The sequence below is a fragment of the Zalophus californianus genome, chromosome 9, assembly GCF_009762305.2.
Source record: "Zalophus californianus isolate mZalCal1 chromosome 9, mZalCal1.pri.v2, whole genome shotgun sequence".
In the NCBI taxonomy this organism is placed as follows: domain Eukaryota; kingdom Metazoa; phylum Chordata; class Mammalia; order Carnivora; family Otariidae; genus Zalophus; species Zalophus californianus.
The window spans coordinates 118,265,793-118,281,918 of record NC_045603.1 but is presented as its reverse complement, the minus strand read 5'-3'; the positions used below and the strand labels follow the sequence as shown (position 1 = coordinate 118,281,918).

The window sequence follows — 16,126 nt, the reverse complement described above, 5'->3', positions numbered from 1 at the left end:
TGTTATGAACATTCATGTACAAGTTCTTGTGTGGACTTATGTTTTTATTTCTCTTGGGTAGATACCCCGGAGGGGAATTGCTGGGCATTGCTGGGCCAGATGGTAACTTAACTGCTAAAGCATTTGAGGAATTGCCAGATTGTTTTCTAAAGTAGCTTTACTACTTTACATTCCCAACAGCAGTGTATGAGGCTTCCAATTTCTTTGCACCCTCCCCAATATTTGCTATTATCTGACTTTTTGATTATAGCATCCTAGTGGGTGTGAAGTGGTATCTCATTGTGGTTTGGGTTTGTATTTCCTTGATGACTAATCATGTGCATATATTTTCATGTGCCTATCACACATTTATATATCTTCTTTGGACAACTCAGTTTCTTGGGCTGTTTTAAAAATTGGGCTTTTATTAATGAGCTTCAATAGTTATTTATATATTCTAGATACAATTCCCTTATGAGACATGATTTGCAAAAATTTCCTCCCATCCTGTGGGATGTCTTTGCACTTTCTTGATGGTATCCTTTGAAGCACAAAATATTGCTGATGTTTATTTTTTCATTTATCGCTGGTGCTTTTGGTGTTATATCTAAAAAATTTTGCCTAATCCAAGTTAATTCTCCTTTGATTTTTTAAGAAATAACTTTTATTACTTTTGGCTACTTTTTAAAAAAAGATTTTGTTTATTTATTTTTGAGAGAGAGAGAACACACCAGTGCCTGAGCAGGGGGAGGAGCAAAGGGAGAGGGAGAGGAAAAAAAAGATAGTACGAAGGGAAAAATGAAGGGGGGAATCAGAGGGGGAGATGAACCATGACAGACTATGGACTCTGAGAAACAAACTGAGGGTTCTAGAGGGGAGGGGGGTGGGGGGATGGGTTAGCCTGGTGATGGGTATTAAAGAGGGCACGTATTGAATGGAGCACTGGGTGTTATATGCAAACAATGAATCATGGAAGACTACATCAAAAACTAAAGATGTACTGTATGGTGATTAACATAACAATAAAAAATCTCCAGCAGAGTCTGTGCTGAACCCAACATGAGGCCCCATCTCACAGCCCTGAGATCATGACCTGAGCTGAAATCAAGAGTTGAACGCTTAAGTGACTGAGCCACCCAGGCACCCCACTTTTTGGTTACTTTTATACTTTTTTGTTTTTGTTTAATTAGTTTTTTTTAAATGCATGTGAACCTTGTCCTTTTCCCTCTCTGTAATAATTTTTGGAAAAGGTCTTCATGCATACAATAGTTTGTATGTTTTTGTATATTTTCCCACTTAAAATTTTGTAGTGAATGTTTTCCCATATCATTAAAAATATTTGGAAGGAGCACATAAATGGCTGTAAATCCTGCTATGTAAATTATACATTATAATGTATTTAATCATTTCCATATTCTTACACATTTATAAACTACTTTCAATGTTGTGGTATTTCTATAAAGAGTTAGAAAACATGCATATAAATATACCTTGGTGTAAATATCTATTTCTTTCCCTAGAATAGATTCTAGTTAAGAGATGGAGTTACTGGGGCAAAGGGCATGAACATCATTTTTTAGACTGAATGCAAATTGCTCTCCAGAAAGTTGTGTCCATTTACCCTCTCCTAGTCAGTTCCTGCTTCATTGTATCTTCATCAGTATGAGTGTTATTTTTAAAAATCAAGTGGTGACTATAGGATACTTCTTTTCTTTGCAGTCCCTTCCTTTATTTAAAGCTGAGAATGCAGCTGCCAATTCCAGTATGATGCAGTCCCCCTGGGAAGCCATAAATTCTGCCAAAGCTTTTATAATATTTCCATGACTTTTTGGTGACTTCACACTTCATTTAAAAAGGCATAAAACAATTACCAGGTCATTAGCAAGCACTTTTTTCAAGGAGTTTCAAAAAAGCTTTTCTAGAAATGGCTTGTGAGCTGGTGTTTTATTTTGGAGAGACAGGTGGAGGATGAGACAGGGATAGTTAACAAAAATGAACAATTTAAAGGCAAGTATTGGGTTATGGCAGGAATGAGTGGATCATCCTGCTCACTAGATCTGGGTGATTCTTCTCAAGGCAGGGGTACTAGTTTACTCTTATAATGAGAGGCCCTTAACAACATAGCCTCTAGGCAGGCAGATCCGTGTTTTAGAACCAGACACAACTATTTTCTGGCTGTTCGACCTTAACTGGCCTTAACTATATACAAAGCACTTAGCATAGCTAAGCACATACTACCTTCTCATAAATATTAGCTATTTTTGATTATTCTTCATCTCTGTATCCGCAAAAGGACAACAAGCACTGGAGATAGCTGATAACAGTACAATTATTTAATGAATAAATGAATAAGTTATGAAAAATCTAAAAAGAGTGTGTATGGAAGAAACCTTCCAATTTCCATATTATAGGCCACTCATAATCTCCATTCCAAATTTGAGCCATCTCACATTTGAAGCTTCCCTAGGCTATTACCCATTTAGGGTCTGTGGTGAGATTTTATTCTTAAATAAACCATTGTTTGTAGCCTGTTGTGTTTCTGTTCTTGCAGGGGTATGCATTGTGCTTTAGTTCTTCTATTTTAAATCATTTAACAGATAACACCAAAAAAAAAAAAATCACTTAGAGTCTGATTTAATCAAGAGGCACAGGATGAAGTGTGAAAAATACAGTGTTGTTCTGACCCTCGGCTTTATTGAGGACTGCAAAAAGGTATAAATTAAGTGACCTTTCCAGGTCAGGATTTTATGGCTCTGATAAATTCCCCAGGCTTAGCAGTTGTCAGTGAAGAACATGGAGTGAGAATATGAAGATCCTTTCTCCCAACCACATCTTTCCAATGAGTAGTGAGATAATGGATTTGAAAGTGCCTCGAGAAAAGTAGTTTTATAAATTTAAAACATGATTATTATAATGTAGATGATATAAGCACAACAGAAATTTGAAGAAGTTAGAATTGAGGCAAAGTCGTTTTTTTTTTTTTTTTAATCATAAGATCTTACAACTAAAGGGATTGTTAGGGGTTTTGTGGTCCCACTATCTTATTTCTATATATGAAAAAAGAGTAAAGTTACTTTGTCAAGATCACATTATTTAAAACTAAAGTCCTATTACTTTATATAAAAATAATGGATGGTAAGAATTAAAATTTACAATGTTCCTAAAAGATTATTATTTATCTTCACAATGCAAGAAAATGTAAACTTACGTTAATATAGTTTATTTATAATGAGTTTGAGTGCATTTTAAATGTTATTGTCCTAACGTAAATTTAAAAATCTGAAATGAGAAATTTCAATTATGAAGGCTTCCTTGGAATCGATCATTTCAGTGTTTTGCAAATGTTTTTGCTGCATAAGCCCCACAAAGTTTAAGTTCCCAGCCTCCACGCTTATGGTCAGTTAACTGAACGGCCTCTTCCTTTGGAGAACTGTTTATAAGGAGGGTATGGTATTTCCTGGAGTTAATTTACACTGGAATTAATAAAGGTTAATGAAATCTTTTGGGAACTCCTTTTTCCCATGGGATCCCATATTTAAAGTTAAGCTGCTGTTTCCCTTAAGCAAAAATTTAAGAAAGTGATTTCCCAGTAACAAGCATTCACATTACCTTCAGCTATAAAAGTACTGTATGCAAGGTATGGAGTGACATTTTTAATGTACAAAAGCAAACACTAAGTTGCAATTTTTTTTTTTTTTTTGCAAATATTGATCCTTAGGAGGAGCAGTTTCCCACACTCAGTTTTGGGTGGACTCTGTTTAAAATATAACTCTTTTTTTGTCCAGCTCTATTTGGAGGACCTGAAGGGGGGGGTGGGGGGTGAGAAATCTAAACCACTTTAGAGAGCTCTAGAAAAACTACATTTTACCATTGTAATTTGAAGGACAAATGGACAAATGATTGGAGGTTAAAGCTTTTGTATCACTTGTCATAACTGGAGAGGCCCTACTCAAGAGGGGAACACTGGAAATCATCCAGTTGGGCACTATTCTTTCTGCATCTGAGTGGGGCACTCACAGATTCTGGAAAGGAAGCATGAGCAAATAAAGGGAAATGGAAAAAAAAAAAAGATGACTGTGCTCTTCTCAGGCTACCACTTATACTGATCTCCCTGCTCTATGAACTTGAAATAATGAATGCTGCAGAGTATGTATTGCATAAGCGCTTGACATCAGATTATCTTGCATAGTTGGGAAGCAAGATGATTTTTTTCCCTTTGCAAAAAGACAGAGTACTTGTTCTTCCAAAGCAGTACTCTAAGACTATTACATAACACTCAATTTTAAATGATTTGAAATAATTTTAATTGGTACTTACCTGGGAGTCTATATCACTTTCATTTCACCAACTCCCCCAAAATGGCTTCAGGAATTGCTACTCAGCAGCAGCTGTGAAAGTATGATAAGACAGGATGATGTATACAAACGATTTCTTCTTCAGAAGAATTCATCCAGAAGAATTGTCAAATTATTTTTAAATGGCTGTAGTTCTTATTGAAACACTGCAAGAGAAGTTTAAAGCTTCACTTGCATTCTGTGACCTTGCTGTTTGGGAATCCTATGGTAGAATCGTGGGATATGTTTGAGCTGGGACATGCTTTGGGGACTATCTTTTATAAAGCATTCAGTTTTTTCAAATGAGATAGAGATCCAGAGAGGTTAGGTAACTTGAAGACTATAAAGTCAGTTCGGGCTAAAAGGAACCTTCAGAAATCCGAAAGATCACAGTCACTCATAGAATTGATTGTGAAGCAAATTGAAGGAGTTTTAGTTTCTTCAGTATTGACAGGGGGACATTGGAGATGGGAGCAAGAGAGAAAAGGAACCAGGTTGTTAGGAGAAAGAGTACTTCACTGATTTTGGTTACAATGTTAAAATAATACTAGTCTCATTTTGAGATAATATTTCAGCAGTTTTTTGGCTGATAATAATGTGGGTTTTTTATATGAAGTATGGGGGTCAACCTCTTATGCTCAACAGCTATCTGGGAAGGGCTTAAATGGACTGATTAGGTCCAATGTGGAAAATACTTTGTATTTATTTAAAACCTAAATTTTGAGTAACATAGTTTCCAGACCCCTCTTGGTAGTATCCCCAGCATGAGGACTAGGAAAGAAGAATCCAGTCTTAGTCTCTGTAGTTTGGATATGGACGCCAAGACACAGGGCATTCTGTGACAGAGGCAGAAACCAAATCCTAGTCTGTGACTTCTTGCTTTGAAGTGCTTGTCTGATCTGGACACGGGCGACCAGAATCAGCTGGGGAGAAGGAAGAGCCTCCGTTGCCTTGGCAATGATTTGGCCTTTGGCAGGGTTGAAGGGAGTAGGAAAGAGGCAGACGAGGTGGGTGGAAGGGGCTGGCCAGACTCTTGAAGAAATTACACACTCCTGGAAGCTCTCTTGACAAATGTCATGACCTGGTGAATAATTTCTTGCCCTATGAACGATTTTCTAATAGCCCTGGGATTATTTTGCTGCTGTTAGTATCAATAAGGTAAAGATGTGAGCTTATAATAATTGCATTCTAATAAAATATTCCTTATGTACTAAATGTGTTTCAAATGATTGTTATTATGCTAGTTCATATTACTTTATCCCTATAAATCATAGCATTCTATTTTAGTACCTGGATTATTTGCATAATATTAAGGTATTCTTTAACTTTATCAAGAAGGGGATTGCTGAGCAGAAATTCTGTGAAAAAGGATCCTGGTAGCTCCTCCTATTTATTCTTTCCTTCTTGCCTAGTAACAGAACCCTGATATTAGTGGGGCACGTGACCCCCATGATAAAAGACTACATGGTCCAGGATCCTTTGCAGCCAGGTGGGGCCACATGACTAGGTTATAGTTAAGATGATGTAAACAGAACTGTTGTTCACGAACTCCAAGAGATCTCCTCAAGGACCGAGGTGTGCCTTTTCTCTGCCCCTTCTCCTTCTTGCTGGCTGAATTTAGAGGACATGGATGAAGCTCCAGGAACAACTGAAGCTCAAGTAAAATATGAGAAAGACCTGGAGCAGAAGGGACATGGCTCAGACCAGTCTTGGGTCCCCTGCTGCTGGACTTCTTTAGGTGACAGAAAAATGAATGTCACTTTTAATTATTCCTTGTGGATCTCTGGATATGTTCAGCCAAAGATAATCTTAAACAATACACATCTTAAAATATTATGCAAAGATATTTAGCCCATATCAAAGAATCATCAAGCAAAAGCCTTTGCCAATAGACACAGAAAAAAACATGACATCATTTAAGTGTCAATTTGCCCTGGAGGCTTGAAAGTTTTTATGACATAATATTGAGTGTTTGAACCTGACTTCCTCTTACATGCTGTAAGGGGAGTCTTGAGAGGGTTCAGGAGCCTGAATTCTGTGCCATCTGGGTCACTTATCCGTGCTATGCTCTTGAATAAGCCATCCTGACCTCAGTTTCTCCCTCTAAAATAAAAATTCTTAGCTAAGTATTCTCCATAATTCTTCCAAACTCTGTAAGCTATAAATTTATAAAATTGCCTATGTCCTTTTAAGTAGGCTCCACACCCAATGTGGAACCCAATTCAGGGCTCAAACTCCCAACCGTGAGATCAAGACCTCAGCCAAGATCAAGAGTTGGACACTTAACCAACTGATTCACCCAGGCGCCCCTTGCTTGTTTCCTTTTAAAACCCCTAAAATTGATTGGCCCTAGCTACGTATGCAAGTATGTGGTAACAAAGACTTACCGATGCTTGGTATATGCAGATGATCAACCAGCTTTGCATCGTATGAGATATGTGTGTGTGTTGGTTGGGAGAGGAGGGCCACAAGCTTATTTTCAAGGTGTTTACTTTTTAATTGTGTAGAAAAACTGGGCAAACATCAAGCCACAGGATTTTGAATGACCTGTGTCTCCTGGCTCCTTGTTCAATGCTATTTCATGCTCTCTCATCTCAGGGCTATCTTGTCTCAGTGCTACCTCATCTCGTCTATGTTCCTTCTCTAACAGAACTCCACATATTTAATTGACAGAGGTCTACTAGCTTTGTGGTTTATAGAGCTCTTGTTAAACCCCCCAAATTTTATTTGTGCCACAAGATACAATTCTACTTGGTTATACTCATGTAAGATTGATATGTTTGCTGTGATAACAGTCATTCAACCTCTCTCTAATTAACATTAGTTGTGCTTTATCTTTCTTATAAAGCTACATGTCAACAAGGGCAAAAGATTCTGTTCTAACCAGATACTCACGTGTTGGAAGAATTCATGGAATAGTTAAATCAGAAAAAAAGGCTTTCTGGAGAAGATGAGTTTTGATCCAGAGTTCTAGAGAGGTGACAAATGTGAGTTGTTAGAGAAGTGGTCAAGTCGTTATAAAGGGGCTGCATGGTAGTTGCAAAGAGACTGAGTAAAAATGATCAAGTGGTGTGGGCAGATGGTGGCCAGGTTGGCTGCAGTGGGGTGTAGGATGGATCTGTGAGGAGTACCATCTGAGAATTTCCCTGCCGTTCTTTTTCTGCCCTGACTCTCTTGTTGTCATGAAATACTCCCTTTTAGCCCAGTGTTTGTTTGGAGTATGAAAAGAGCTCATGTAAAAGACAGATGAATGAGAGTACGACTCTGGTGGAAGTCATTTTAAAGAAACAGAGGAAAGGATGGCAAAATCATCACTGCAAGAATGTGTCCCCTTTGCATAAAATATATTCCATTTGCATATTTAGGTTTCATGCTTCACTGTGTGCTTATGTGGTGGGGATGAGATAAAGTTGTAGAAGGAACTTAGAATTCCCTGACTTTTGAAAGTTAAGTCAACTGTGACTTTCTACTAATAAAGTATCTTCATGGGCTTAATTTTCTTGAGGGTGTGTGTGTGTGTGTGTGTGTGTGTGTGTGTGGTATTTAATGAAGAAAATAAGTAGGCAGCTGATTTATCACAAGCAGTGTATTTACCTGGGTGTATCATCACCAAAATTATCATTGATATTGGAAATGGAAAAAACATCATGGTGGTTAGTGTCAGCTCCAGCCTCTTCTGTTTGCAGCACAAACCAGCCCAACAGAGTCATGACAGTTCCTAAGCACTGATTTGGACATTATCACGGGAATAAAGCACATAGCCACATGTTCCCATAACACATCACAAATTGTCTCCAGCAAACTGGATTGGCCAAATGGAAAGGGTTGCATGCACACTACAAATCAATGTTAGTATTGCTTTGTGTTTTCTATCAGAGCCATGGAAGTTTTTCTTCCTTGGTCTTCTTTCAAGCTTCTCTGCAATCTTGTTTGGTTGTGCCTCGTAAATATCCATGCATAGCAGCAAACACAAACAACAGAGAAAACTTTGAGAAGAAGAAGAAAGCAAGGCCTTCCACTTTCCTCTTTTTTTTTTTTAAATAGCTAATTTCTTGGATTCCTTTCATTTACTCACTCTCATCTACCGATCCATGCATACCAACATAGCTGACATGAATTTCTCTGCAATAATCATATACAAAAACACCACATTGCTTTATGTTTTTATTTCTAATTAAATCTTTGTTTTAGCATCTGTTGGCTAGGGTAGCCAGAGACCCAATACCAGTCATCATTGGAGGTCCCTGCCCCTGAGAATGGCCCAAGAGACCAATGGTCTTGTGCAGTTTAAAAAAATTGAGGAGGACCTCCAACTTTTTAGGCAGTTTTGATTACTGCTGAGATGCATGCTATTCAATCCCTTGTGGTCAATTCCAAGGCAGGAGGCCCTTCCCCTGCAGTACCAAATATGGGCATCATTCTCCACTTCAACCAAGGCCATAGCTCCTGTGCTCAGACTCCAGCATCCCAGACCATCCCATCAGACATCCTGGACAGTAAACAGGAATTGGGGGCAGCTCCTTGCACTTACCACTGTCTTCTTTTAGTTTTGATGTCATTTTCACCGTCTAAACTCAAAGCCACATCCATCTTTTTGGCTAGTAACAGACTCCAAGGCATGAGTAGGGGTTTTAGCAGTTTCTGTTTTCATCTCCTAATGCTAAAATCTCTGAAAGCCCTGAATTCAGAACTCTGAAAGCCCTGAATTCAGAACTCATTTTCTGTTTAGAAAATGGGGCGAAGGTGCAAAATTTACCTTCTTTCTCCTAGGTCCTATTGCAGTAGCAGGAATGAGAATATAAATTCCTATTTTAATAGACTATCTTGCCATATATCTATTATATGAATTTGGGGCAGATGAGAAGAAAAACAAGATTGTTTTTACTGGAGAAAATTGGCAAAGTTTTTGATTTGTTTTTATCATTGCTGTTGATGTTATTTGATGTTATAAGGCACGAGAATTTTCTTAAGGTCAATGTGACTGAAAAATTGAGTCAATAGGCAGAATCAACTAGTTGTTTCTGCATCATGGATCTAATAACCTTTGTTCTATTTATAAATTTAGGTTAAATATTCTTCCATTTTGGTAGTGTGGTGGAGGATATTATGTCCCTTGAATACTTGAAGAAACAAAATGTTTTGCTTACATCTCTTAAAAGTTTGAAGAGATATTTAGAAAAAGCCAAATGAGGAAGTTTTTCCTGAAAAATTTTATGAGAATGATAATCAACTAAATGTTGACAGTAATGATATGTGTTTTGAGAATGAGTCTCTTTAGATTACTAAGTTTATTCTTTGATCTGAAAACATGACAGTGATCGTAAAATCAATTAGCACATGCACCATATGTCCAAACAGCCTAAAATAAAGATGAGAGAGGCAATTCTTTTATTTATGGGAGCCACTAACCATGAGCCACTCCTCCCTAAATTAAACAGGGTAAATATAATGTATATATACTCGATTAGTTTTCAGTTGCTGCTGTAACACATTGCCACAAGTTATAGTGGCTTAAAACACCCATCTATTATCTCACAGTTCTTGGAAGTCCTGATACCGCCTGCTTCAACTGGATCATACACTTAGAGTCTCCCAAAGCCAAAATCAAGGTGTTGGCAAGGCTGTGTTCCTTTCTGCTTTCAAGCACGTTCTGGTTGTTGGTAGAATCCAGGTTCTTGTGGTTGTAAGACTGGGGTCTTGTCTCGTTGCTTGCTGTCAACTGGGGTCCACCCTTAGCTCCTAGAGGCTCTCTCTGGTCCTTGCACATGGCCAATCCCATCACGTGACCGTCTCCAGCAACAGCTTTGAATCCTTCTCAGGCTTAGACTATCTTTAGCTCTCTCTTTTGCTGTGTCTCTTCTGTTTCTAGCTGGAGAAATTTCTCCACTTTTATAGGCTTATGTAAGTGAGTTGGGTTTACCCAGATAATCCAACATAATCTTCTTTTAAAATCTATAACCTTAATCATGCCTGCAAAGTCCCTTTTGCCATGTAATTTAGCGTATTCATAGGTTCCAGAGATTTGGATATAGATATCTTTGGGGGGTCATTCTACCTACCAAAATGCTTTTTTTTTTTTTTAGAAAAAGAAATGTGAAACATTCAATTCAGCTGCTTTCAAGTTAAAAAACAAAGAACACAAAACTATTCCATAAAAGTGAAAAATTTTTAAACTTTATTTCAGTCCCAGGTAATGGCAAATTGGGATGGGCTTGGCAGGATGGAGGCAACATAGAATCTAGAAGACAGAGTTTGTTTTAAAATGAAGAAAAGGGATGGGGTGCCTGGCTGGCTCAGCCAGTAGAGTGTGCAACTCTTTTTTTTTTTTAAGCAGACTCCATACTTAGTGTGGAGCCCAATGCAGGGCTTGAACTCACAACCCTGAGTTCAAGACTTGAGCTGAGATCAAGAGCCAGACACTTAACCCACTGGGCCAGCCAGGTGCCCCTAGAGCATGTGACTCTTGATCTCAGTGTTGTGAGTTTGAGCCCCATGTTGGGTGCAGAGATTACTTTAAAAAAAATAAAAATCTTTAAAAATAAATAAATAAAAGGTAGAAGAGGGAAGAATGAGAGAGCTTCATTGATGGAGAAGGGCAGAGCCATGGAAAGAGAGGAGAGAAAAGGAAGGAAAAAGAAAGGGAAAGGAAGGGGTGGAGCTAGAAGTAAAGGTGAAGAGAAGATGAAAAGGAGGGACAATATATAAAGGTTAAGAAAGATACATAATTATCCAAAAGAAATAAAATCTGGATGTCAGGGAGCTATCTGCACTCCTTTGTCTACTTCAACATTATTGTAAATAGCCAAGACATGGAAAAAACCTAAATATCTGTTGACAGATGAACAGAGAAAGAAGATATGGTTTATATATACAATGTAATATTAGCCATCAGAAAGGATGAATACCCACCATTTGCATTGACATGGCTGGAACTGGAGGGGATTAAGCTAAATGAAATAAGTCAAGCAGAGAAAGACAATTATCATATGGTTTCACTCATATGTGGAACATAAGGAACAGCACGGAGGACCATAGGGGAAGGGAGGGAAAACTGAAGGGGAAGAAATCAGAGAGGGAGACAAACCATGAGAGACTCTGGACTCTGGGAACCAAACTGAGGGTTACAGAAGGGAGGGGGGTGGGGGGATGGGGTAACTGGGTGTTGGGTATTAAGAAGGACATGTGTTGTACTGAGCACTGGGTGGTATATGCAACTAATGAATCGTTGAACACTACATCAAAAACTAATGATGTACTATATGTTGGCTAACTGAACATAATAAAAAAATTTAAAAAGTATTGAAAGAGAAATAAAGAGGAATGAAATAAAAAATAGAAAAAAAAGGAAATCCTGCCATTTGTGACAACATGAATGAACTGGAAGTACATTATGTTAAGTGAGATAAGCCAGACAGAGACAAATACTGCATGATCTCATTTATATGTAAAATCTAAAAACATCAAGTTCAGAGAACTAGAGAATGGAACAGTGGTTACCAGAGGGTGGGAGCATGGGGTGGGGAAAATGTAAAGAGGTTGGTCAAAGGATACAAACTTTGGTATAGGATGAAAAAGTTCTGGGGCTCTAATGTAAGGCATGGTGAGTAGTGTTGATACTGTATTATATATTGAAGTTGCCAAGAGAGTAGGTCTTAACTGTTCTCACCACACCAAAAAAAAAAAAAAAAAAAAAATTAAAAAAACGGTAACTACGAGGTGATGGATGTACTAATCAACTTGATTGTGGTAATAACTTCACAAACGTATACATACATCAAACCATCCTATTTTACACCTTAAAAATATACAATTTGCTTTTGTCAATTATACCTCAATAAAACTGAAAAAAAGAGAAAGATCATATAAAAATATTTAAAGGAGAAAGATGTCTGAAGGCATGTAAATAAAGTTCAATAGGCTGTAAAATGAAGGTCAGTTGAAGATCTTTTGGGCATTTAGGGCATTTGTCATCTATTAGGGTGACCGTACCAAGACAGTTCCAGGTTACAATGGTTGTCCTGGCATATTTGCTTAGTAGCATCCTTTCATGCTCATAAGTGTCCTGATTTGGACCACGTATTACAGAGTAATCTTCCCTTAATAGGATTCCATCTGAAAGGTACATTATCTTTTTACCACTTTTTGTAGCTTTTAACATGGTATCAGAGCATCTGTTCCATGTGCCTTTGGTCTCAGAATTCTTCAAAACGCATGACATTCATTAATAATTGACTCAGGTCCCTGAATCAAGTTTCTAGTTACTGACTTCATCTATTGTTTGTTTGTCTCTAACATTAACAGTCTGTAAGCTCTATTAGTGGTATTAGAAAATGACTGTGTTTTTTTTCTTTAATTCCTCTCCTCAGTATATCATCGTGTAACACACAATTTACAATGTAATCTTATGCTTTTTGGAAGGAGAAAAATGAAAACTTATTATCTCTTAGATATTAAAATATGTTTCTAGTTTTTTGGTTTTTCCACATTAAAATTTCAGCTTTTCCTTGTCATTTGGTTGCACTTTAAATGATTTAAGTTCTTAGAAGCCATATCCATGTTTGCCTGCTAATTAATATGTATTGATGAACACATGTATAAATTATGATGATAAATAAAAGAGCAGGTGACCAACAGAAAAATTAACTCTGGCTTTAATGAGACTTTTTCAGGTTGCTTTTGGTTATTAAACAACATATAAAGCTCTTGCCTTATAGTTATTACACTCAGCAAGACTGGTTATTTGATTATGAGATGGTTTCAATATTGGTTTAAGTAAAATTGATTTTTGCAGTTTAGTTATGAGTAATCTGGGCATTATTCTGATTTGTAATGCGTTTAGGAAATAGCAGTTAAAGGAAATATCCAATTTGCCATAGATTATCATGACATGCTTTGCGCAGGTCTGGTAACAAGGCAATGTGGTAAAATAAAGCAAACGTGGGAATTAGGCAGATAGATCAAATGCTAGTTTGGGTCCTTAGCAGTTATGTGACTTGAGACTAACAAAGTGCTTATCTTCTCTGATACTCAATATCTTTATGTAGAAAGTGAGGACATCAGTTTCAACCTGGGCAGGTAGGGTTGATATGGGTTAAATGACATTAATGAGGAATCCCTAATGCTGTTGCTGATAGTCAGGGCTCAAAAATTATTAGTTACCATCTTGTCTTTTGGGGTGGCTAGTATACTAGTATGTTAAGTTCTTTTTGTCACCCAATGTGAACTGAAACCCTAATTTTGTGATGAAAAAGTTGGTCTATTTAGATTTAATATCCTTTTAATTTAATATAGTTTTACTGTATTTGAATGTTTTCTTTCAGTTACACCCTCAGGGTCTACTAAAAGAAGTTTAAGTGTTTTATATGATCATTTGCTAAATCAATAAAAAGCGCATTTTTAAAAAGATTAGAAATTTGGAATCTCATAACAGGGCCAGAAACAATAGAATTTTATTATTTACTTTAGATTTGTCATTTCAATAGCAAATGCTCCTCGTTGAAAGGTCTTACCATGAAGAGCTTAATGTTAGTCATTCTTCTGAAGAGTAGCAAAAATCTGTTACATGTTTTTTGGAATAAAAGAAAATTGTTTTGATTGGTGATTTGGGAGCCGGGCCCTAGTCTCCCTATGGTTCTTTTGGTGCCTCTTTTATCACGCCTTTGAGATGCCCCTGTCCATGGTACTGACCTCCAGATAGGCTGTGCTCCAGTTTAAATATTTGCTGGTCCAGGGTGCCAGGCACATAAAGAGTGCCCTTTAGTTTGTAGCTACTGTTCTTCTGTGTTGGGTCTGTTGTCATTTTAAAGCTCTTCTTAGACATTTCAAATGCTCAAAGGGCCCATTTGTTCCTGGTTACTATTTTTTAAACACTCTTATTCAGTGTCTTGATTGAGTTTTTTGAAATGTTTCTTGGCCCAGCTCATTCCTGGTTGTTGAAATTCAAGTCCCCTACAGTGGTATCCATTCATTTATTCCACAAAATTTTACTAATCCCCTCTTATTTGGTAAAATCTCAGTCATCCTCCTGTGTTTCTCTTTTACTCTCACACTACTACTACACTCACAATGCTTCAGATGCCAAATGCCAACAGCAAATCCAAATTGTCACTTGTGCTTCTGACTAACTGTCTACAGATCCCAGGTTCCAATGACTCCGCTCCTTGGGTTCCATTAATTTGCTAGAGCAGTTCACAGAACTCAGAGGAAAAGTATAGATTATTTGTTTGTTATAAAAGATATAACTCAGGGATGGCAAATGGAAATGGTGCATAGGGCAGGTATGGGGAAAGGGCAGGGAACTTCCATGCCCTCTCTGAGTACATCACTCTCCAGGCACCTCCATGTGCTCACCAACTTGGAAGCTCTCCTAACCTGTCCTATTGGGTTTTTATGGAGGCATCTTCACATAATCATGATCGATTAAATCACTGGCCATTGACAGTTAATTCAACCTGCAGCTCCTCTTCCCTTCCTGAGGTCAGGGGGTGGGATTGAAAGTTCCAAACCTCTAATCACATGGTGGGGTCCCAGGCAATTAGTTACCATGCTTGGTTTACCTAGCAGCTTTCCAAAAGTCACATCATTAACATAACAAAGGACACATTTATCACTGTCATCACTTAGGAAATTCCAAGGATTTGGGGGGCTCTGTGCCAGAAATGGGGATGAAGACAAAATATATATTTCTCCTTATATATCATACCTCTTAAGTAGGCACTATAGGGAAATAAAAGGTGAAGCTGATTTGATAACTGACTTGAAGAAGCTTAGAATCTGGGGAGAGGTATGTGTGTTGGGGGGGAATTGGGAAACAGATTCAGGAAAGTGAGGCAAATAAACTAAGTACTGTAGGAGAGATACAAGTGGTGTGCTGTGTGAGCCTACAGCAGTGCCTCTCAACCCTGGTTATCCAGAAGAATCACTTGGGGGAGGGGAGGCTTTTAAAAATCTTGGTCCACATGCTCAATCCCAGATATATTCAGAAACTCTAAGGCTGGAGGTCAAGGCATCAGTAGTTTGAAGTCCCCAGGTGATTCCTGCGTGCAGATCTAGTTGAGAAATACTGACCTAAACATGGACCTCACATATTCTAATTCTAACTGGCTCTGCAGCAGGACAATATTAAAGTCTTAGACACCTTTGTTTTTGTTGATTTCATGCACCTGTGTTCATGGTACATATTGGATTTTGATGGCTGCCCACTTCAGTGTTGGTAAGGCCTTGTATAATTAGGATGTACTTAATAAACATTTGTTGATAGAGGAATACCCACTTTTTAAATGTCCCTGTCCCTTAACAACAAACATTTATTGAACAGCCACTATGTTTGGGCCACTGTACTAAGTGGTGGGCTAGGGCAGCAAGTGCAATCCAGTCTCTGCCTGGATACTTTCTGTTTTCCACACCATCCTTTCCCTTCCATCAGAACCATGTGGGAAGCTTGTTAACAGAGCACGCTCTTGGATCCCTACCCAGCCTATTACTGAGTCTCTGAAGTTGAAGTCCAGGGATCTTCTCTGTTCACAAACTGCCTGGATGATTCCTGTGCACACAAAAGCCTGAAAATGCTAAGTTATGGTGCTTGCAAGGAGCGCTGCAGGTGCCACAACAGAGAGGCTGACTTCTGAGGAGCCAAAAGACGGTGCTGGGCTGGGGTGGGCTTTGAAATGGGTCTTCACGAAAGCCTGAAAGTGCTAAGTTATGGTGCTTGCAAGGAGTACTACAGGTGCCACAACAGAGAGGCTGACTTCTGAGGAGCCAAAAGACGGTACTGGGATGGGGTGGGCTTTGAAATGGGTCTTCAAGGATAGCTG

General features: G+C 38.1%; 1 protein-coding gene across 2 annotated transcripts in view; it reads left to right on the top strand.

Annotated features, from left to right (window-relative positions):
- The window catches only part of KIAA1217 (KIAA1217 ortholog), a 703,089-nt gene that overhangs the window by 107,951 nt on the left and 579,012 nt on the right, over positions 1-16,126 (top strand). The gene's annotated exons all lie outside the window — the stretch shown is intronic.